The following is a 25,836-nucleotide window of genomic DNA, read 5'->3' on the forward strand; positions in this document are numbered from 1 at the left end:
CTCTCTCTGTTGTTTGTTTGTTTGTTTGTTTGTTTGTTTTGTTTTTTGAGACAGGGTTTTTCTGTGGCTTTGGAGCCTGTCCTGGAACTAGCTCTTGTAGACCAAGCTGGTCTTGAACTCACAGAGATCCGCCTGCCTCTGCCTCCCGAGTGCTGGGATTAAAGGCGTGCACCACCACCGCCCGGCTCAGTCATTTTCTTTACAACTGAAACTCTGGAAATTCAAAATTAACATCCTTGCCTGTGAGCTTCTTATACACACCAGAAAAAGTTTCCACCTTGTGCTCCACGTTGTTCTGCTGTGCTTTGTCTAAATGAACCTTTATGAGCCGGCTGCCGTACAGTTTCACACAGATCCTCTTGCCCACAATTTCACTTGGGAAGACCAAGTCCTCAAGGATGGCGTTGTGCGATGAGCATGCCGCTTCTGGGGTGCTTCTGCTTATTTTTTGTAAGGCTTTTCCGAGTTGGCTTGGGCAGAATGCTCCTCTGAGCAATTAAGACTACGTGTTTCCCGCTGAACTTTTTCTCCAATTCATGAACCAGCCAGACTTTGATTTTTTGGAAGGATTTCAGCTGAGGAACTGGTACAAAAATTATGATGGCTTTCCGGCCAGCACCAACTTCAATTTCCCTAGCCGCAGTGATGTTGAGCTCCCGCAGCTGCGCCTTGAGATGCGAGTTCATTTCCAGCTCGAGCAGCACCTGAGAGATGCTCGAACTCGTCCGGCTTCTCGCCGTTGGGCTTGACGATCTTGGCGCTCGAGTTGAACTTGCCCTTATGGAGTGCAGGCTTGGAAAGAGGCCCAGCTCTCGCGAGAACTGCTCATATCCGGGTGCTGTGTGGTCATCTCTTGTAAATACAATTCTCAATTCTACTGAATTTTGTACCTGCGGATTATAATGAAGATGATTTCTTCCTAAGCTACACTCTCCAGTTGATAATAATGTTAGTTTAAATAGAGGTTGATGATAATAGAATAAAACAATGAAGTATCATACAGCTAGAACATGTGAGGTTTTACTGAGGACAACATCAAGAGAATGGGTATCTTTCTCTTTCTCCTTACCCTCTCAGACATAAAATGTCATAGTACTCAGGCAGGCTCCATGGATTCCTTTTGAGCAATGTGCTACTGAAGGCTGGAACCCTAGGTGGCAAAATAAATAAAAAGAAAACTTTTCTCATACTATATTATGCATTTTATCCTTTGAACAATGTCCATTGCCTTGCAGAAGCTTTTCAATTTCATGAGGTCTCATTTATTAATTGTCAATTTATTAGTTGTCAAGTAACTGGGCTATTGCTGTTGTATTAAGGAAGTTGTCCCTTTACCAATGCAGTCAAGTCTATTCCCCACTTTCTCTTCTATCAGATTCAGTGTATCTGGTTTTATGTTGAATTCTTTGATTCATTTGGACTTTAGTTTTATACAGGGTGATGGTGATAGATATTGATCTATTTGCATTTCTCTATATTGGACATTCAGTTATACCATCTCCATTTCTTAAAGATGTTTTGCTTTCCATAGAATATTTCTGGTTTCTTTATTAAAATCAGATTTCCATGGATGTGCGGATTTATATATGGGTCTTCAATTTTATTCCATCAATCAACCTATCTCTTTTTATGCCGAAACCTTTCCATTTTTATTACTATAGCTCTGTAGTACAGTTTAAAATCAGGGATAGTGATTCCTCCAGAAATTCTTTTATTTTACAGGATTTTTTAAACTATCTTGTTTTATTTCCCCATGTAACATTAGGTATTGTTCTTTCAAGGTCTGCAAAATATTGTGCTGAAATTTTGATGGAGGTGACAGTGAAGCTGTAGTTGACTTTTCTTAGGATGGCTACTATTACTATGTTAACCCTATTGATCCATGATCATGGGAAATCTATCCATCTTCTGATATCTTTTGCAATTTCTTTTTTCAAAGACTCAAAGATATTAGAAAAAGAAGTCTTTCATTTGCTTGGTTAGAATTACTCCAAGCTATTACATTATTTCTGGCTATTCTGAAGGGTGTTCCTCTAACTTCTCTCTCAGCCCATTTGTCATTCATATATAGGATATTTTTAGTTAATCCTCTATCTAGTCGCTAAAGGTGTTCATCATATGTAGGATTTCCTTGGTAGAATTTTTGGAGTCACTGATGTATAGTATAATATCTACAAACAATACTACTTTCCTTGCTTTCCAATTTGCATTCCCATGCTCTGCAAATAGCACTCATTTAACTTCTTCCTTTCCAATTTGTATCCTCTTATATTTCTAACTTGTGTTATTGCTCTAGTTAGGACTTCAAGTACTGAATTGAATAAATAATGGTAAAAGTAGACAGCCGTGTCTTGTTCCTGATTTTAGTGAAATTGCCATGAGTTTTTCTTCATTATGTTTAGATATGTCCCCTATATACTTGTTCTCGCCAAGACTTTTATCGTGAAGAGTATTGAATTGTGTTAAGGATTTCTTTCTGCATCTGATGAGAAAATTCTGCATTTTGTCTTCCAATTTGCTTATATGGCAAATTACATTGATAGATTTTCATATACTGAACCACCCCTGTATCTCTGGTATAATGCCTACTTTATAATGGTGAATGATCTTTTTAATGTTCTCTAATTCAACTTGTGAATCTTTTATTAAACATTTTTACATCAATGTTCCTGAGGGAAATTGATCTTTAATTCTTTCTTTGTTGAAGCTTTGTGTGGTTTAGGTATCTGCATGATTTTAGCCCAAGAAATTGAATTTGGTGATATTTCTTCTGATTCTATTTTGTGTAATATTTTCAGGGGTATAGGCATTAGCTCTTTGAAAGTCTTTCGATGTCTGTAAAAAAGCTGCGTAGCCCTAGGCTTGTTTTTGTTAGAAAGCTTCTATTTCCTTGGGATTATTGATCTATTAAAATTATTTATTTGGTGTTGATTTAAATTTTGTAAGTAGTATCTATCGATAAAATTGTCCATTTATTTTAGGTTTTACCATTTTCTAAAGTACTGAATGAGGCAACCTGGATGCAGAGTGAAAACCATGGTATGTCCTCACTCATAAGCTGGCTATTAGCTGTAAAGTAACAGATTGCCGTGCTCCAATCTACAGACCCTGCCAGGCTTAGTAATAAGGAGGGCTCATTGAGGGTTCAGGTAAAATAGAATTGATTTTGCAGGTGGACATGGGTAGGAAGGATCATTTTTCTTTTCCTCCAACTGGGTTACTTCATCCAGCCTTGATATGACGGTATGTACCTAGGCGTTTTGTAACTTCTTAAGTCATGTTCAGTTGGTATCCCTGGGAGGCCTGCACTTTTCTGAAATGAAATGGGGAAGGAATGGATCTTGGGGAGACAGAAGGAAAGGGGAAGATGAGGCAAGATGGGGAAAACTCCAGTGGGATATATATGAGAGGAAAATAAATAAAAATACTATTTCTATTGTAGAGCACATACTGACCAAGATGGAAAGAAAAAGAAAAAAGCTGCTTTCTCTCACACAGAATATGCATATATACACAAATTATTTTCCTACTTCTTTAATAAAGAAAATAATAAACTATATTTTTAAACTATAGATACATATATCATTAAGCAGTACAGGTATCTTTTGCATTTAGAATGTGAGATGTTTAAGTTTAAAATATTTTTCTGTTGGCAAACCAGGATAGCAGAATAGCAGGTACATATGTTTTATCAAGTGCTAAATCTGAAAGCAGTAGCCACGCCAAAAAAAAAATGTTCTCTTCAAATTGTTTGGAATATTCTAGTCTGTATATTGGAAATAATGTTGTTTCACTTTCTAAAAGTCACATTAATATTTATAAACATATAGTAAATTGTTGAATGGAATTTTGGCTACCCTGATTATTCCCCAATATTCAAAACAAGATAGAACTATGAAAATCATCTGTACGGCTTCTGGGATACTAAGGGAAATGGCTCATGAAGTATTCTATCTTTAAACCCTTAATAAGTTTTCATATCTCACATCCAGAATGAATGCCATTAAGTGTTTCACCTCAGAGCAAGATACTTCACTTTTACTTTCCTCATTGCGTAGTGATGAATAAGACCTGTCTTAAAGCAAGAGTTAACACTGTATTTCCACGGTCTTTGTTATAAGCTTTGTTATTAACTGGGTATTAGTTTTGTTACTGGAATTATTGAGGAGTCAAGTAAGGTAATTTTATTCGGGGTAAATTTTGGCTGTTGTGGAAGAGGCAATGAGTATATGCAGCAAATGAAATCCCACCTTGTTCTTAGATAAACCAATTATTTCCAATCTCTAAAACTGGTTCAATGCAAATAGACTAACTCTGTCTCCTAGCAGCACTGAGCAATTGAAATTTGCTAATAAAGTTTGTTAAATGCTTTTTTATTCTCTGTGCTAAGTGGCTGTTTTCCTGCTCCCTGTTTTCCCTGGTTTACACTTCCCAATACATTAGGAGTGTTAACTTTCAGTGAAATGTATAGGTTTCAGCAAATAAATGACACAAAAATGTATAAAATACAGTCTATACAGTCTAAATGATCAAGTATGTGATTATATATAGCAATGATATAATATAAAGGGATTGTATGTTGAATAAAACTTATTTACAAAAGTTGCTTAAAAGTGCATGTTAGTTTGTTTTCCTGTTTTACCTTTTTTGTGAGAAGTGATAATATATAGGACAATTTAGCTTTCAATTCCCTCTCCATCTTCCTCTCTCAGCTTCCAACTATTTAGAACACAGGTATGTGCCACCATATTCATCTTCCAATTGTTCTTACTTTATACAATTGAATGTATTAGAAAAAAATAATGGATAAGAAGATTCATAAAATATTCTTTGATAGTAGGACAGTAAGTATTAGAAACAATACTTTCGGAGAAGTGAGATTGGTCCTGCCTTTCACCTCTCTTAGAAGAAATGGGTATAGGCTTAATATTTTTTGTTTGAATAACAAATTAAATTGCTAATTGGAAACAAATATCTCAATTATGAACCAGAATGTAGTTTGGTGTGTGTGTGGAAAAGAATATTAGTCTGACAAAGATAAATTCAAATCAAATATAAGTGATGTACAATTTTCAAACATAATAATGGGACTTTGTCTACAAGTCTTTTCAATATGAAAAAAATTAAAAGGCAGGATTGTGCAACACCATTATAATCCAGTTTTTCAGGGAAAATTGGAGGAATGAAAAGCAAGGAAGTAAAAAATCTGTTGTTTCTTTAGGTTCACCAGGTATACACTCCGTGACCTTTATTTGTGGCTAGAAACCAATTATGAGTGAGTACATCCCATGTTCATCTTTTTGGGTCTGCTGATGGATGGAGATAGAGACAGAGACCCACACTGGAGCACTGGACTGAGCTCCCAAGGTCCCAATGAGGAGCAGATGGAGGGAGAACACGAGCAAGGATGTCAGGACCACGGGGGGTGCACCCACCCACGGAGACAGTGGGGCTGATCTATTGGGAGCTCACCAAGGCCAGCTGGACTGTGACTGAAAAAGCATGGGATAAAACCGGACTCTCTGATCATGGCGAACAATGAGGACTGATGAGAAGCCAAGGTCAATGGCAAGGGGTTTTGATCCTACTTCATGTTCTGGCTTGGTGGGAGCCTAGCCAGTTTGAATGTTCACCTTCCTAGACATGGACGGAGCGGGGAGGTCCTTGGACTTTCCACAGGGCAGGGAACCATGACTGCTCTTTGGATAGGAGAGGGAGGGGGAGAAGAGTGGGGGGAAGGGGGAGGGAAATGGGAGGCTGGGAGGAGGCGGAAACTTTTTTTTTCCCATTCTCAATAAAATAAAAAAAAAAGAAAAAAATCTGTTGTTTCTGTCTTATGCTATAGTTTATTTTGAATTGAGTAAGCTCACAATCAGGAACTAGCTTGGATGGACTTAGAAGGTAGGAAGGAAGCAATCTGAATTGATCTGAGGAGATTGATATCATTTTTTGTTTTAGAGTGAGTCATACCACTAAGCGTAAGTTCTCAACATGTTTTCTACTAGGGCAAAAACCTCCAAAATGTAAGCCAGAGTTATTTAGAATAATTCTATGGACTGTATCTTGAATCTACCAAATAGGCACATGGCTGGACAAAGTCATGAAGGATTTTCTTTGACCAGAGTATTTCAGGTGGGAAGAACCTCCTTAAATTGGTTCCACCTTACGATAGCAGCTCCCAGAAAAGGGTGTGAAAGATTAAAGCCTTCGCTTTTTGTTTGATTGCCCTAATTCTCTCTAGAAAGTTCATTCATACGGATGCTGAATCATTAACTTGATGATATTAGAAAATAATTAGGGTTTTCAAAGTCGACTGAAGATCAGCTGAGATATTCATTATTTTGAGCCAGGCAAGTACGAGCTTCTTCATCTTTCCATCAGCTGATAAGCGTTGTTGCACTAGTCTGTAAGTCACTCTAATAAACCAGTGAAGGCGGAAATGATCGGACGCTTAACACTAGAAATCTCACACTAGCTCAGAACTAAGAAAACAGATCGGTGCTTATTAAGGGTTAGACTTACAAAGTCAGGATTTTCTGCTTGAATGATGGACAAAGATCAGATCCAAAGCAAACCAAACAGCCAAAATGGGGCCCAGGGGCAAGCAGAGAGAGGAAGGAAGGGACCGGACTTTTGTGCGTCTGCATCCAGGTGCAGGAGGCCACATCCCAATAGGCGGGTAGGTATTAGCTGTAACCTTTCCACCGCAAATCACTTTATAGATGTTAGATACATGACATAACACACACACACACAAACACACACACACACACACACACACACACGAGAGTGATCCATTCGATAATGTCTGTTCCTCCAGAGTGTACTAATACAATATATTTTCTGGTTTTATAATTATGTTTTCAGTTTAGCCTGGCATATGACACTTACCATTCTGATTGTGTCACTGCATGGGGGATAAATGGGGTCATTTCTCAGTTTTGTAGAGCTTGTTTGTGCTTTACGACTTTAAGATCCACCAGTGTTTGATTTGCAATATGTAACAAAACTGAGAGTGAAAAAAGGTTTGTTTTTATCGTTTTATTTTGTAATTTATCTCAAGTTTACTTTTAACAAACAGACATTCACCATCCCTTCATACCTCTTAAAGATAAACCACTCAGTATGGCCTAAATCACAGCCATTGTTCTGATTATTATTTTGACTTTTCCATTTGCGTGCCTTTCAAGAACACTCTTCTTAGTCTTACTGTTATCTGGTCCAACATTTTTCATGTTTACTATCTGCCATTCTATCTGATCCATCCTCTGGCTTGGCTCTTTATTATAAGGAAACACATTATTAATTTTATTGTTCTTTTTCCAGTGGATGAAGTATAGAACAGGATCAGATAAAGCTTTCATTTCTTCCAGAAGAAACTTTACAGCACTCTTTGCTTGTATTGGATTCCTTGTTAAATCAATAAGTATATTTTGATTATTTTTGCTCAGGTTTGGAGTGGTAAGATTATTTTCATTATTTTACCTTATTTTTATGCTGTATCTGTGAATAAAATTTATATCACTTTATATAAGTACTAATATATTATTTTAATATCAAAGTACAACACATTATCTTTCCACTTTCAAAAATTTTTATGTTAATTTGTCACTAAGTATATGTTATAGTTTTGTTTTTATTGACTACTAACTATAATATTATTAAGAGATTTTCCTAATTTTAAAGCTAGTCAATAATTTAGCTTATAATAATGGGGAAACAATTTTTAGCATATTTGTTCCAAAAATGCAAATGCAAGTTCAATTCAAGGTGACACAAAAATTGATAGCTATGTAGTTGTTTATATATAAATACGTGCTAGTGGTAAGAATTTAAACTGGTATGAAGATTATGGCATAGTAATCAATATGCAGGCTCTTCAGTAATCTAAATTATTGCCTTATAATGTCATTATTGAGTAAAAAATTAAGTGCATAATTTATAGCTATACTGTACAGCTATGTTTATGTCTAAACTAGTCACCATTTCTAAAAAAAATGAGATAATACCAATGATATTGTTATGATATACATAATAAATATATGACAATTAAAATTTCGGTTTAACTTATCTTATATGCTATTAAATCAATTAAACTGTAGGAATAATAGAAAATATATTTTTTTTTTTTTTGGTTTTTCTAGACAGGGTTTCTCTGTAGCTTTGGTGCCTGTCCCGGTACTAGCTCTTGTAGAGCAGGCTGGTCTCGAACTCCCAGAGATCCGCATGCCTCTGCCTCCCAAGTGCTGGGATTAAAGGCGTGCGCCACCACCGCCCGGCTTTAAAAAATACATTTTTAAAATGAAATATAATTATATATGGCAAAAACTTATATGTGAGCATTGAAGAGGATGGGTTTGAACGTTTGACTCTGATCATTACTCTACATAATTTCAACTATTCTTTATTACACTAAGTGAGATTTTTAAAAAAATCATTAAAATGCTGTTTTCTGACCCTTTGTATTACCAAAGAAAAAATACATGGTGTGGTTTTGTGAATTTTGTTATATATAGCAAAAATTATTTCTTTTATTTTAATATTATTTTATTATGTATATTATGTTATTATATTATTTAAGAAAAACAGTGGTGTGGTCTTAATATATATGTGTGTAAAATATATGTATATATTATTTCATGAGCTGCTTATTTTTTGAAAAATAATCCTCAATTTTCAAAATAATCAGCATTTGCTAACAATATGATTTTCACATGTTTAATATATATTATACGTATAAGTGTAGAATTACTTCTTCTATATAACATACATATCTCCAAAACTATTTGCCGAATAGTTTAACTAAGTCAAAACATTTATTCTCACTTTCAAAGAGAAGCTTTCTATACTTCATATTTTACATTTATAATTGCACAGAATATTTGATCTCATAATTCATGAAAGACAGCAGTAACTAACAAGGCTAACAAAGTAATATAAAATCACTGGACTCATCAAAATTGCCCAATGTTTGTGTAAACCTTAACCCTGGATTCCCAAAATTAATATTGAGTATTTTAAGTATAAATGCATTTCACAAAATTGCACTGTCCTCTTCTCTCAAAAACATTCATTCAAATGGGATTTCGGTTCAACAAATTAAATCAAGCTATTTACAAAGCATTGCTTTCATACTTTTATTGATGGACGTGGATGATCTCTGTATCATGGTTGTTACTGTATCAAAGAAGAGAAATCTAAACAGATAGTTTTCTCTAAGAATAATATCAATTTCACTTCTTTGTCAGTTTCTAAATTATATTTGTCAATTGTGTATGAAATTATGGAGATAAATGATCACTGGCCTTGACCTTTCATTACTGCAAGGCCACTGTATTAAGAAGCAGGTTGTTACCTCCAAGTTTTCCTGCATTGATCCAATTAATGCTCTGGAGATTGTTTCTCAAGACCCAGAGTGATAAGACTGCTGCCATTTTTTTTTAAAATTCTACTCTAAGGTCTTTTAGTTCATGTCATTTCAATTATGTGACTATACAGACAGACTGACAATTTTCTTTACGAGGCCATTGTACTTATAAATAACTTATTTGGAGCATTTATAAAACTAAGTTAGAAGTTTTTGTTACACAAATTGATGAGTGAGAATTATGTTTTACATTTTTCTGTCTTCCCAGGTATGAGGCTCAATATTCTAAAGAACATCAGATGATACTTAACTGTGGTAAATGATACATGACCGTTGTAATGATTCATGCCTGAAATCCTAGCAGTGTAGTGGAAACCAGCTTGGCTTCCAAAATAATCTGAGTCCAGCATAGACTGCAGAGTGAGATGAGTTCCTGTTGAAAAGCAAAGCAAAAACAGACAAAACAAACAGACAAACCCTCACCAGAAAAACCTATGGTCATGCCAGTCTGAGGTGTGGTTGGTGCGGTAGACTGGTGTAGTAAGTGGTTGGAATGCTAGAATGAAACTTAACCTAGGCAGCTTCATTTTTCATTAATTTGTGATTTTAATGTCTATACTTTTTGTGTTAACTTTATAAACTTTTTAACTATATCTCAAATTTATTATTTTCCTTTAGTTATTACAGTTATGTGTTTATGTGGGGAGGAGGGTTATGTGTTGAACCACGAACCTGAGGAGGTAAGTGAAGAGAGTCTGTTCTCTTCCTCCAACTTTTTGTGTGTTCAGGAGTTTAAGCTCAGCTCACTAGACTTGGATATGACACATAATTGGCATATAATGAATATACATGATGGATAAATGATCTCCTTAAAAGTTCATTGTTATCGTAATGACATGTATTAAACTTTTTTTTAAAATTAGTTTCACTAAAAGCCAACAATCAGGTACATGCCTATTTCTTAGGGTTTTGTTTTCTATAAAACACAGTACAACATTCACTTTTTTTCTTTTTCTCCACTATTTTTAAATTATGATTATTTTTCTTGAGCTATATACTTCTCTCTGCTCCTTTTCCTTGCTCTGCCTACCCTTCTACCCTCTGCCATGATCCCCATGCTCCCAATGACTCAGGAGATCTTGTCTTTTTCTACTTCCCATGTTGATCAGATCCATGTATGTCTCTCTTAGTATCCTCATTGTTTTCTAAGTTCTCTTGGATTGTGAACTGTAGGCTGGTTTTTCTTTACTTTATGTCTAAAAACCACTTGTGAGTGAATATATATCATATACATAATTAGGATATACTAATGGAAAGTGCATATGGATAACCAAAGACGCCAGAATGCAATAAACATTATACAAAATGTCCATTTTTATTTGATTTTTTTTAACAAAAATCTTAAGTTTTGAAGGTGTCCATCCATGAACACCATGACTTTTTAGGACTCTACTTAAGATATTCCAGATACACAGGTAAATTGGTAGACTATCTTTTTCCAGAAATGACTTAGAATTACTCAGGTATAAATTTAACACATAAATACCTGTAAATTCAATAAAGATACTAATATTTCTCTAGATATTTTGAAATTCTCACAGTAATAACTACAATTGCTAGATTGGGTTTAGGAATCAGAATCCACTTTATTTAAACTATCTTTTAAGAATGATTACATGTATTTTTCTGCACTCTTGACAAGCTTCAGTGATTCAATTTAAAGAGAAGATCTAACATATGTAATGATAGAAATTACATATTTTTAGAATTATAACTAAAACATACTTGAACATCATTATAAAGGTAGAACTGAAAGCAGAATCAAATTATCTACCCTTATTGTACTTGATGTAGTCACTTTTCAATGACTCCTCTAAGAAACAATAGCTATTAAGAATTCCTTGTAAGTAATTTATTCTTTTTGAGATCTCTTTTGGAGTGAATGACCAAGTGAAGAAAACGAGTAAATCAAACAATGGTTGTGCTTCTGAATGTGTAACAATAATCAGAAAGTCTATTTAAGATTATTTTGCACACTGTCTCTTGCACTATCAAAAGCTGCTATCATAGGAGACAAGCTAATATCTCTGGTATTATCTAATATCTGTACATCTTAACCATGATCATTAATGCATAAATGCAAAGATTTAAAATAACTTTGCAATATATAGTTGCTTTGAGTCATTGAATTTGATCTACAATTATGAATTATGAATCAATGTTTCAATGAAATATACCTATTTCATACTTCTCGCTGATTTATATTAAAGAGTAATCATAATATTTCACAACCCACATATCCTTCATTCTCATTTTTCTTAAATTATTTATATTTCTTCACTGAATTGTGGATATATATCTGAAGGATGTTAATTGAATATTCTTTTTCAAATTTTTTCATAAATTTTATATATTTTCTCTCTGTCTCTCTCTTTCTGTGTATGTATCTCTCTCTTTCTCTCAAGTGAAATCTGATCAGGATGCCAAAAATTTCTCTATCTGACTTCCTAAATAAAATCAGGATATGCAAGAGTCATGAACTTTGGGAAGTCGGGTGTTTATTCTACCTGAAACCTCTATTGACCTCAGGTAAAGTATCGATCTACTTTAAACTTTCTGGATATCAGCAACCAATAGACCACAATCTTCCCACTAAAATTACTTCTTTCATATATTTCTAAGATATAACATATAAATTTCCTGTGCCAAGTTGTTCTGTGCTGCTAAATAGAATAGCAGACTGGGTGTTGAGGAAAAGCAATTTCAGCAGGTCATAAGCCTGGCAGAACCACTGGACATTATAAAGTAGAAATTACTGATCTGAACTATAAGAGATTATCACATTTCGCCCTATAGTCATTGCAACAAAATAAGCAAAATACAACTAGGTCTGTGTTAAAGGAACCTTCAACATTTCTTATTTCCTCATAGGTGGATGTAAATGATCTAGGGTTAAAGAAGGTAAAGTGAAGGGGGATTCTAGTTATACACTTTTTGTGGAGTCTTCACTACAGTGCGAAGAAATTTTTCAATTTTTAAGCCACCCATGCTCCAATAAATAATTCTTTTGTCATCGTCCTTTAAGTAAGGCTAGCAATGATACTTGTTAGCATATTCAGCTCAAATTGAATCATGATTTTTCTGTCATCAGTGCCCTGTCTCAGATGAATATACATTTGTTTATGTCCACCTAAGAAAGTCATCATGTCGATGAGCAATGAGAACAGGGTGTCCTAGAGACCTACACAAATCCCACAACATTAGCTTAAAAAAAAAATAAGTGTTAGTAGTGAGCTGGCTGGGAGGACTCTCCACCCTGATGACTACACAAAAGATCAAGCATTCAGGAGAAAGGCTGCATTATAAAAATGACACTTATGGGATTAATCTTTTGTGCAGCTCCCATGATGAAGGTCCCAATTCCTCTGCTGTTTCTCCTGCTCATCTCTTTTCCAAAGTACTATTTTTTCTCAAAAAAAAATGTACAAAACAAGAAACAAACAAACAAAAAGTAGATAAATGAGATGTCTCTCTGGGGAGATCCATTTATTTCTACATGCAGATGTAAGTTAGAAGACAGGTTTTAGGAGACTGTTTTCTTCTCAACTTTGCTCGTTTCCAGGATCAAAATAATCTGACTTGGGAGCAACTGCTTTGTCATGTTGAGAAACTTTGCTGGCCCATTAACCTCGATATTTATAATTTGAGATGTGTATCATTAGTTATGTGTGTCAGTGTGTCTGTGAGAAGACAGAGGCATGTATTTCTTTAAAAGCTAGGGTTGTTTGTGGCTGTAATCTCCCAAGTTTGTGCTGGAATCAAACTCTTCACGAGTAGTATGTGTCATGCCCTCTCCCCAACTGTCTATCTTGTTCTCTGAGAGAAGTCTCTCACTAATACATGTGGCTTTCTGATTCTACAATGATGGTTTACTATCTAAAGAGCACCATGGACCTTTCTGTCTCCACCTCCCTGAGAGTATAAGTGCACACCACCATCCTCAACTTTTCATACGGGTGCTGAGGGTCACATTCAGGACTATCATCTTTCCGGGCAGACATTTTACTAATATGGGACAATTGCAGAAAAGATATGTCAGATTCAAATTGATTTCTCACCAACCCCAGCAATTCTTCTTTAGTCTCTACTAACTTTTGCTGGCATCCAGTGTTTTGCAAATTACAATGAGAAAACTTTCGAAAATCCTATGAGTTTTCAAATGTATAGCTAAACATATACTTTACTTCCACTCAGTCCTGAGAACATGTATAAAGATTATATTATAAGGACTGGTCAGTTTATAGACATTATAAATTTAAAATTTATAAAAGAATGCCATACTTTTGATGGAGACAAGGGAGATATACATAGGAAGATTTGAAGGAAGGAAAGGCAAGTTTGAAATGATGTTCTGGTTATAATAAATTATAATCTCAAAATTTTAACTAAATATTTGTAAAAATCATAATTTGAAACCTTCAGTATTCTGCATATAGTTTACGATTTACATATTTTATTTTAAAAATTATTTTTCCTTAAATTTTTAATTGATAAATAATATACTACAAAAAACTAGAAAATTCAGACAGTGGAGATTTTGAAATTTTCAAAACTCTTATGTGGCCAGGCGGTGGTGGCACACACCTTTAATCCCAGCACTCAGGAGGCAGAGGCAGGCGGATCTCTGTGAGTTCGCGGCCAGCCTGGTCTTCAAGAGCTAGTTCCAGGACAGGAACCAAAAGCTATGGAGAAACCCTGTCTCGAAAATCAAAAAAAAAAAAAAAAAAAAAAGAAGAAGAAAAGAAAGAAAAAGAAAAACTTTTATGTGAATCAACCAGTCTAAGGAATAGACATTTACAGAGGCTAATTAAACTGACCTATATTTTCTGCTATTGCCCCATATTTTTTTATCACCTATGTTTTCAAAAAACTGATTCAAACTTATGAGAAAAAAAAAAAAGCTTCCTTTTTTTACCACCCTGGTAATTTGCAGATAAGCTTTTTAAAGGTAGGTTGAGTCCATTTATATTAAGGAATATTAATGACCAGTGATTGCCATCTCTTGTTAATTTAATGTTTGTTGTTTGTGATGTGATTTTGTGTGTTTTTCCCTTCTTTCGGATTTGCTGCTGTGAGATTATCAATTGTCTATTGTTTTGTTGATGTAATCAACTTCATTGGTCTAGAGTTTTCTTTCTAATACTTTATGTAAAATGTGCCTAATTTTGCCCCATAATTTGATGTATTTGTGTTTGTTTTTGGTCTGTTTCATTGTGGAAATCTAAGGAAAAAGTTATGGACATGAATTACAAAATTCCAGGAAGGGCATGTTTATGTTGTAAAGAGAACAAAGTGAGGATTCAAGTTAGATGAATGCTGAACAAATTGTTTCTTTGAATTTGTATAGAAGTTAATGTGTGTGTTCAAATATGTGCGCATGTGGGTTTGTGTAAGTAGCACAAAAATGGTAGGCAGAGGGCAATATCAGGTTATAGGTCCTTGTCACCCATCTTATTGAAGACAAGGACTCACTTACTCACTGATTCATACCTCCGGTGTGTTGACTTATCAATGTTTTTGATTTTTCTGTCTTTTCTGCCATTGCCATCCAGAGGTGCACTAGGATTACAATTACTTACTATACTGTATTCAAACCTAGGTCATCGTTCTTATATGATAAGCGCTTTGCCCACTGTCCTAGTTAGGTTAGTATTGCAGCAATTAAACAACACAATCAAGAAAACTTTTATAAAAGAAGACATTTAGTTGGGTCTAGCTTGCAATTTCAAAGATTTAGTCCATGAATATGAAGGTAGTGAACTTTGCCGCAGAAAGACAGGCAGGGAAACAAGTATGGGCTGGTTATGTAACGATTTACAGGCAGCCCCGCAGAGAGTTACTGGCTTGACATGGATTTTTCAAACCTGAAAGCCTACTTCCGTGACACACCACTTTCAACAAAACACCTCCTCCAACAAGGCCACAGTCTCCTTATTCTTCTCAAACAGTTCCACTTTCTGGTTATGAAGCAATCGAATATATGAGCCACTAGGGATCGTTCTCAATGAAAGCACTTATACGCACTGAGTCATTTTCCAAGTTGCTATTTAAGTATGACTTGTCTCATGCTGTCTGAAAATTTCTAAACCTTTCACTCTTTTCTGAGATTTTTAAACCTCTTCTGGTTTCAGACTCACCGTATAGAAAGCAATAAAGATATTCTCACCAGTGACAACGAGTCCTAAATTATCTCATGAGTAAGGAGAGGTCATTCAGTTTAAATAATCAACTTTTAATTCTAAAAGGTAGATTAAGAAACACACATTTTAGCTTTTTAACCTCTCAAAATTAAAGCTTTGGAATCAATAGAAAATTAAATTGAATCTAATGCTTGCTTGAATACTGAAATATAGAAGTCAGTAGTCATTGTAACATTAAAAATTATGGATATTAAGGAATTATTCTTAATATTCTTGTCCTGAAGATCCTATTGCATCTATTTTATCAATGTTGTGCTCAGCTCCTATTAATACTGGATGATAGGAATAAAATTTTACAATCTTTAAAAATGAATCAAAAGCTCAATTTTTCTTTCTCATTCATTCAATAACTTTGAACTAACACCTAAATGATTTTAGACACTAAGTGATAAATGCCATCTGCATTTAAAGCATCCATAATCTTTTCTATTCATTAATATACAGTTTATTTAATTTATGGATAGGTAAAAGAGGTAGGATATAAAATACATAAGACCATAAATATGATCGCATTCATTCAAAGAAATGAAAGGAGCCAAAGAACACAGAGTCCAGTAGGCTTTGACTTTTGTGACTCTGGTTTCTGTCTGGATTTCAGGCTATCAGGCCACTTTTGCCTTCAGCTGAGCAATTATTCACTCCAGGGGTTGTCTCCACCAGGGGTCAGACTCTGCTGTGTGCACAAAGAGAATCCCTGTAGACATTTTTCTTTTAAGTTTTCATCTACTTTTTAAATAGGGAAAAGCAACAACAGCAACTGAAATGAAACAAAACAAAAACTCCTGCAGTTATTCTGAGACGATTTTCAGTAGAAAATAAATTTTTTGCATGATAATAATAAAAAAAAATGTCTTTTCAGGAAAAGAAAATTTAAAAAAATTACTTGTCCAAAGTGGAGATCACATGTTCTAATCAGGGTTTTAAATATCATGAATAAAATCTTTAAAAATATTTTTAAATTTATTTAAAATAAATTAAAAATAATCTTTAGTGTACTCATGGAGACTGAAAATAATATAACTTAACAAATTTTCCTTAAGTTAAATTGAACATCAAAACCTAAATTGTTCACAATGAACTGTTAGTAGATGTGTATGATTGCTTCATTTCTCATAACTAAGTATATTCAAAAGACTAATGAATTTTGAAATTCTGATTTATTAAGTATACCCTAAGCAATATTAAATTATATTTATCAGAGTTAGTGAAGTAATGTTATTATCATGAAGATTCAAAATAATCATTGAACAGAATTCTTCTCTTTGTTTCATATTTCCAAACTCCCTGTTGACTGAATGAATACCTGATAAGAAAAAATCAAAGAATGATTCTGTAGTCACATTCTTATTTCATTTTCTACTGTAGAACACATTTTCTTAGTTTTGGTTCATTTTCAGGCAAATTGCAGTGTATTTTTTATTTTGGTTAGTGGACGTTAGCAAAACTTAAGCCCTGAATGGAAACAGAATTGCTAACTTGTCTTTCTTGGACTCTTCTATGGTCTTTAAGTTTTCATGTGTTAAAGGGTTTGTCTTCAATTTTGTGATGGCGAGAAGTGCTGTAGACAGAAGATCTAGACTCAGAGAAATGTCCTCAGGAAATCAAAGGAAGTACTGTTAGGATGTTAGGAGACATTTTTAGATCCTTCCCATTGTCTCTATTTCTGTTGCCTCATGGCTCACAAAGTGAACTCTTCTCACTACTGTTGCCTTGTAAACTATCCAAATAAGTGACTTGATATTGAACAAAATTATTAAAAATGATTTTTTCTCTTAATAAATTTATTATTTCAGGTACTTCATTATGTTGACACATAACTGGGTAATACCCATTTTTCACTTTGATGGACTTTGGGTAGCTGGATACTCCAAACATGGAACATGGATATCATCAACACCTGTAGCTCCCTGATGAAACAGTTACCTAGTTTGCTCTAGCATAATAAAATCTCAGGAGTTAGAAATTAAGATAAAGACCTGGAAAATTCATGGAAAGTGGGGCTATTGGTTGACCTTATCTGGTTGGCCTTCTCTCCCCTTTCTCTGGAGCATGAAAATTCCCTGCAAATTCCTTTGACATCTTTCCCTTTCCTCTCTAGCAACTCTGCAAAGTTCTCCAACAATTTTCTGGATAATTCTGGTCAGCTAACCACTGATTCTGTTCTGGATTCATAGTTGCTTTATTGGCTCAGCTGATTGGCTGAATGGACACGTCTCCTGTAGCAATACCATATTTTGGCTATATTCTTGCTCCCAGGCAAGAATGTGCACCCTCTGTACAGGATTAGTTAATCAGAGAACACAATTGTCATTTTGGACAAGTTCACAGGATTCATATTATTGACCCTTGTGTGAAAGTATTCACTTGTGCGGTCTATATTCATGAGGAAGATGTAATTTACACAAAGCTTTTCATCTGTTGTACATACAGTTTGTCTCTCACCGAACTTCCTGACTTAATGTCAGTGGCAAAAACTCATTTAAGAGGCTCTACCACCAAATACTTAAATGATGCTTATGAGGAGCTGGCCCAGGTGTCTTGGTGGTGGTGTGGACCTTGAAACTCCACAGAGTTGTGACAATAAACACGTCTTCTTCCACCTATAGCTAGACTCTCACCAAGCTAAGGAATGGGGTGGAGCCATCTGCCAAAGTTGCAGAATTAATCCTAATCATGTTGCTTAGCATATTAAAGACTTACATGCTCAGAAAAAAAGTAAAGGTATACAGTAAAGACAGAGTCAGGTGAAAAAAAAAAAAACTCTAAAGAATTTAAAGAATGTTTTAAAATATATGTAAGCTTTGGAGAAAAGAGAAAAAGGATACACAAAATCCTTTTAAAAAATAGAGTAATTGGGTATTGCATCACAAGCCTTTGATCCCAAGACTTGGGAGGCAAAGGCAGGGAGATCTCTGTGAGTTTAAGGCCAGCCTGGTCTGCAGGGTAAGATCCAGGACAACCAAAGATTCACAGAAAATCCTGTCTCCAAAAACCAAACATTAAAACTTAAAATTTAAAATAGATTAAAAATACACAGAGAATCTGGATACAAACCATACTGGATAGTGTGGTTTGTTATTATTACATCATAGATACAGAAATTGAAAAGCCTAGAAATCTAATGATGAGAAAACTTGACTACTACCATCATTGGCTAATCTTTCACAGTATCCTAGTGTCCAAGCTACCACATAACATTTTGTTTAAGGATTCAATTCCATTTGATTATATCTTAATCTGAATTTTACTGAATAGATAACTTGTGCTTTTGTGACATTGTCCATAGTTACATCAATTAAAATATGTTTTATTTTCTATGATGTCCATGTTCAAAAAAAAAAAACACTATGTGAACCTTTCAAACTGACTAGAAAATTCCATGCAGGCATTATTGATTCCTGCACTGCTGTTGCCTTTTATCCTTGCATCTGGCATACTTCTTTTAATGTTCTATTTTTTTTACCTGCAGACATATGTAATTATTTCTAATTTTCAGTAATTTTTAAATTTTCCAAATGATTAAATAGTACCAGGAGTTTTATCTCAATTAATGATTTTTTAAATTATTGTTATTTTTTTAATGACAAAGGCAAGTGCAATAAAGAATTAAACAATGCAGAATATGCTACTGAAGACATTTGTTGGTTTTTTTTCTTTTCTTTTCTTTTGAAAGATTGGCTCACAATTCAACTTGTAAAGGTTTGAACTTGCAGGCTTTCCATGCAGTAATATTCTAAGTGCTAGAATTACATAACATACTACCATTTTTATTAATATTTTTCTGTATGTATAGTTCAAGAGTTGTGAAGTTTTAGCCTACTAAATCAGGTAAAGCTGTACCTGACTTGAGCCTGGAAGGATAAAAATAATGCAAAGAGGTACTGTAAGCAGATGGGATATACCTTATTCATTGGAACATGGGCTGACAGGCATGCTGACACTAGCGAGCTCAGAGGACATTCTTGCATACACAGGCTCCACACATGGGTGGGCACAGAAACAAAATCAGAGCAGCTCACAGACCTCACACAGAGAGGTACACAAAGATAGGTAGGTAACTGCAGAAGACAGAAATGACAGGGACCTTTGCCTCTCACCTCCAACTCACATTTATGTAAAATATTTCACAAAAGTGTTGCTTTATAGAAATAATTTTTAATACAAATTATACTATATCATTCAGTTTTAGCTGACATGTATATACTTGGAGATCCAGAGTTAGCCTTGTCTGAGGTATCCTGGGTATGTATATAAGGATTGTGTTGTCAAAAGCTTAGTTAGCACTTATAGCTTTCTTTTTCCTTCAAAGTTACTTTTCCCATTTGGTAGAACAGTAGAAACTGCCTTTGTTGTAAAGCACAGACTGATCACTTGGGAATATCCACAGAATTACTAAAATCCAGATTATGCCTGGCCTTTGGGGTCTATTTCCTTCCTTCAGGTCACTAGCTTTCCTCTGCATAGAGGATGGACATCTATGGATGGCAATGAAACAAAGATGAGAGCAGCAGCGGCATTCTTCTAGAAAGTATTACTGTTGTTGCTACTGCATGTTTTTATTATGTTGTCATCCACATTCTTAAGAAATGCCTAGAAATTTCTAGTCACCATTCTAGCCTTCAGTCATCTTGGATACCAGGAAAAGAAAAATCATACCATACAGACTATGCAGTCCCATAGCAGCCCTGTAGAATAAAGGGAGTTATCTGTTGTGATAAGCCTGCACCCTGGAGCTTGAGGCATCATCTCCTGAGAACCAGCCTGTAATCTAAAGCAAGGAGGACTTCTGAGGATTACCTTGAAAGGAACAGCAAAGCAGATCTTCAGCAGAACTGCTTACTTATGCGTATTTCAAGAGCACAATAACCCAATTATTCCTCTGTTCAAAGGAGAAGCTCCTATTAGTACCTGAAGATGAACTTGCATTACTATAAACTTGTCCTTGTTCCAAGAGCATGTTAATTAAATCTCTTTTCTCTGATTTTTATTATTTTTATCTCTTTAGCATGTAATGGGGTGAATGACTAAATTGGACCTATTGACATTGCTAGAACCAATTTGTATACTAAAACTATGGCTATGATATTAGTTAACTATTTAGATAGCTATGATATTAGTTACTATAATCATTTAATAATATTAATTATTTGACTGCTGTTAAAATAGTCATAACAGTAGTTTTTATTTTTAAATACCTTGTTTTGACATTTTTGTTTACTGAATTGTATATTAAGTAGTAAAACAACTTTGGAGCCACTATATTTTCATCTGTTTTGTGTAGTCGGTTTTATTTTAGCAAATGGTTTTTGTTTACTGTTTTACTATTCCTGATTCTAGTCTTCTCTGAAACCTAATATACAAAGACACAAATACTACATTCAGTGAACTTAGTCAAAAACTCAATTCTATTATCACTAAATGAAAAAATCCACATTTCTAAAGCTTATTTGCCTCACTGAAAATCCCACAATTCACATACAACAAAAGTACTTATAAAATCCATAATGAAAAACATGACTATTCAGTGATGCCAGTAATCATCATTTAAGCCATCAGTAAGATATGAATAAAAGTCTGTAGGCATTTAAATCATTCCTGACCATCTTTTCTGGTTTTTATTTCCATTTGAAAATGTATCTCATTGTCACATCCTTAAGACTTGAGTTTATATTAGAGATCAATGCACTACTACGGAGTAATCATGTCTCAGAGAAGACATGAGCATGGTTTTCTCAGCAATAATTATATTGTATTGTGTTTTCTTAAATAATGTCTGTATACTGAGATCACTTAACATTTTTGAAGGAAATATTTCTTGAAAACAGACTGCATTTAAATTGCTTGTGGAATCTTTGTCACAATAATTTATAAATTAATAAAACTATCACTGCTTGGATATAATGATACTGAAAGTCTGATAAGTATTGTTTGAATCAGATAAGCAAAAGAGGAAATGAAAGTTCTCCTGAAGGTTCTCAAATGTTTCAGGATCTTATTTCAGGTCAGAGATTGATCTAATCACACAAACTAAACCCAAATGTTTAAGTAGTAATAAAAAGAAAGTAATCATGGCAATAGGTCCTCAATCATCTAGAATATTCTACAGCTCAGCTAGCAATCAATTCTTTATCTCCAGGATACCTGAACACAATGTTCAGAATTTCCTTTTACATTGAGAAAATACATGAAATAATTCCCTCTTAAATTAGAAAATTAAATATCTTAAACAAAGAAATATTATCTATGCTCCATCTGGATTTAAAGGGGGTATAACCTTTTTCATCAACCAAAAACAGATGCTTCAAAAACTTTCAGAACATATAAATAACCTTAGTAAAACAATGCCTCTATTTTAGACTTGCGGAATCCACATGTACTCTTGGATCCAAAACTGCAATTCTGATTATAATTTTGATAACTTTATTACCTCAAGCCCCAAGAATAGAGACTGGTATAATTTTGAGAATGATGGTGAATGGCCATTCCTGTAAAACTGATTGAAATCTAGACCAACTCACACTGAGAATGGCTTTGATTTTGGTACTGGGTTAAGGAAAGTTATAACCTGGATCTTCTATGCTGAATAAGAAACCGCATAGCAAACTCAATCACAGACAAAATTCTTTTCTCTCATCCTCTCAACACTGTCACTGTGATATCACTGTATGTCAAAAAGGGGAAAGATTACACTTGACACCTTAAAAAAAATCTTAACATTCTAATCTGTTTGGGAGACATTTTTTCCATATTAAACATTCATAATGTGTTTACTGTTCTTTTGTTTATGACTTTGAGGTCCTACAGCATATTTATTTTGAGCTTACTACAACAAACATAAATATTGTAAATTATCTTTTTCATTTAATTTTCACATTAATACATCCCAACCACAGTCTCTCCTCCCTCCACTACTCCCAGCCCCCATCCCCACCTCTTTTCTCTTTCCAAGATCCATGGCTCCTCCATTTCCCTTCCAGAAAGAGGAGGCTCCTAGAAATATTATCAACCAAATATGACATGCAATAAGAGTAGGCACAAACCTGGGTGAGCAACCCAATAGAAGTAAAAAGGTCCTAAGATCAGGAAAAAAATGTCAGACACACCTCTTCCACTGTTAAAAGTCACACAAAAATTCAAAGCTAAAAGAAGCACAGCTTGTATGCAGAGGGCTGGCTGCATATCCATGCAAGCTCCATGGTTGTCAGTTCACGCTGTGAGACACTATGAGCCTTGCTTAGCTAATTCTTTGGGCAGTGTTCTACCTTGTGTCCTCATCCTCTCTGGTTCCTATAATCCTTCTACTCTTCTTCAGCAGCGGTTCCCTGAGTTCTGCCTAATATCTGGCTACGGGTCTGTGCATCTGCTCCTATCAGCTGCTGGAGGGACCTCTCTAAGAACAGGAACTCATCAATGAGTATAGCAGAAATCATCTCAGTGATTCTTTTTATCTTGGTCATGTGTATTTACTTTTTTCATAGGTATCTGAGCCAATCAGTTTCCAGTTCCTACCCATCCAGGTTGTATTGGGAATGGGACACCTCCCCTGACTTGGCCTTCAAATTATGCCAGTTTTTGACTGGTTATTTTATTGCTATGTTCTGTTAGTAGAAGAGCAGAATTTTTTTTTTTTTTTGGTGAGGTCCCTGGGCTGTCTAGTCACAGGTTCTAAGCTGTACATTGGTGTAGGATGTCTTTCTGTAATCTATAAATATTTGTTGTTCTCAATAGTTGATAAATAAATTTACTTTGGCCTATGGCAAGGCAGGATCAAGTCAGCCTTGAAATCCAATCATAGACAGAGGAGAAGGGCAGAGTCTTGGAGACACTAACACGTGCCCAATGAACAACTGCCAGAGCAATGGTGATAAACCATGGTCCCATGGCAATACATAGATTAATAAAAATGGGTCAATTTAAATCTAAGTGCTAGCTAGTAATAAGCCTGAGCTATCAGCTAAACATTTTTAATTAATATAATGCTCTGAATGATTATTTTAAAAATGGTTGTGGGACCACACAGGATAGAGAAAAGCCTGCAGTTAGAGGCTAGTCTGAAGAATAGCTTCTTGTACCAAAAGATGCTTCCACAACGGAGTGAAAGCTCTATGTATAAACTAGCTTGACTTCTCTTTGTTGGATGAGTTTTGTAGGTATTATCTTAAGCAAAAACACCTTGCCTACAGTTGCAGAGAACAACCTATAGTCTTGCCAACAGTCTGCGCTGTTTGGGGATTTCAGTGAGGTCCCTTTGGCCAACACATCATTTTTTATACTAATGGTGTTCTATTCAGAAAGTCTTTTCTTGTGTGAACATTTTCAAGGAAATTGTGAATCTTCTTTTCTACTCAGTTAAATGTATTTATTTTGGTTGAAGTCTTTGATTCCTTTCATGATGATATTTATGCAGGGTGATAAGTATGGATCTAGTTGGAATCTTCTGCATGCAGACATCCAGTTTAATCAGCACCATTGACTAAGAGGCTATATTTTCACTATATATTTCTGTCCTTTTGATTAAAAATAGGTGTTCATAGGTGTGTTGATTTATGTCTAGGCCTTTTAGAATTTGAATTCCTTGGTCATGTTTTTTTGTGCCAACACAATGTTTTTTTTTTTTTATTACCATAGTTATATAGTACAATTTGAACTCAGGTATGGTGAGACTTCCAGTAGTGATTTTTTTTTCTGAATTTCTAATGGTCCTGAGTTTTATGTTTTTCTACATGATGTTGAAAATTGTCTATTGATGATATGTGAATATTTGTGTTGGAATTTTGATAAGGATTTTATAAGACCTGTAGATTTCTTTCGGTAAGATGAAAAATTTTTACTACATTAATTTTATATATCTATAACCATGACAGATATTTTCATCTTCTGATATTTTCTTCAGTGTGTTTCTTCAAAGACTTGCCATTTTGGTAATAAAAGTTCTTCACTTGTGTTGGGAGCAGTGAGATGCCAGATCCTGAATTTCTTGTAATCCCCTGATCTGAGTGCCTACAGCTGCTCCCAGCACGAGACCTTCAGGAGTTCCTGATGGCAGGAGAGTGGTTTCTGGTGGGTTTGCCTAGGGCGTGGCTATTTCTATATAATCTGCCCCTGAACACAACAACGGGGCATTCTTGGAAAATTCAAGGATGACCCGTGTCGCTGTCTCTCTGTCTGTGTGTGTTTGTGTATTTTAACCTCCAGCCCCCTTGCCCGAAGCTCAGTAACTGGGTAATAGCATACGGGGCACAGACACTGGGGCGCGGGCGCGGCAATTGGAGGTCTCCACCGAGATAGCGGCACACTTGCTTGGTTAGATATTCCTCAAAATATTTTATATTATTTAAGGCTATTGTGAGATGTGCTGTTTTCCTATATCTTTCTCAGACTATTTATTACTAGTATACATGAGAGCTACTGATTTATGTTAGTAAATATTCTATCGAGCTATGATGCTGACAGTGTCTATCAGCAATACAGTTTTCCTCGTGGAACCTTTTAGGGCACTTATGATCAAAAATAAAGTTTAAAAAATCTTACACAACACATAATAGGGAACGAAACAGAATCCTATAAATAGATTGGCAAAATACTTAAATATACTTCTTTCATGGTCATAAAAGCAGTCTTAATCTGATAAGAGATATAATATCTAACCAATGATATGCCAGGAGAGTTTGATCCATCAATTCATATTACTTAGAAATAAAGACAACACAATGGTTTTAAGGGTGTTTAGATTAATAGAATATAGTTCAAAATATTTTAATTCTACTTTGGCTAGCGCTATCCCATGATTATCTGACACTTAAATATTACATTCACAAGCATCATCTAGAGGAACAGATACAAGCAGGTATCTAGAAATGGGCAAATTTTCTTTATACTTTTGTACAACACAGCAATCTTATATTTTATTTATTCTTATCATGACTGATTTTTCTTCCATTACCATGAATGACACTTGGGTAGAAAATCAGTATTCTGCATTATATACAAACTGCGTGTTCTTGAAATACTTGACAACAATGTTTTTAACTTCCTGTTATAACAGTAAAAAATATAGGAATTCAAGATAGGAAATGAAGGTTACGTTTTACTTGTATTGCTTTGAGGTAAAACAGACGAATCATGTACAAAGTTTATTTTGGAACAAAATTTATGTAGATGACATCTGAAAACTCATATTGGAAAAACTGCATTTGAGAATAATTATTT

At 34.7% G+C, this 25,836-nt stretch overlaps 1 pseudogene; it reads right to left on the reverse strand.

Annotated features, from left to right (window-relative positions):
* Window positions 1-199: 199 nt before the first annotated feature.
* Window positions 200-13,412, reverse strand: LOC126503132 (40S ribosomal protein S7-like; annotated as a pseudogene).
* Between the last annotated feature and the right edge of the window lie 12,424 nt (window positions 13,413-25,836).

The sequence above is a fragment of the Alexandromys fortis genome, unplaced genomic scaffold, assembly GCF_014885135.2.
Source record: "Alexandromys fortis isolate MF-2015 unplaced genomic scaffold, M_Fortis_MF-2015_v1.1 scaffold_43, whole genome shotgun sequence".
NCBI lineage: Eukaryota > Metazoa > Chordata > Mammalia > Rodentia > Cricetidae > Alexandromys > Alexandromys fortis.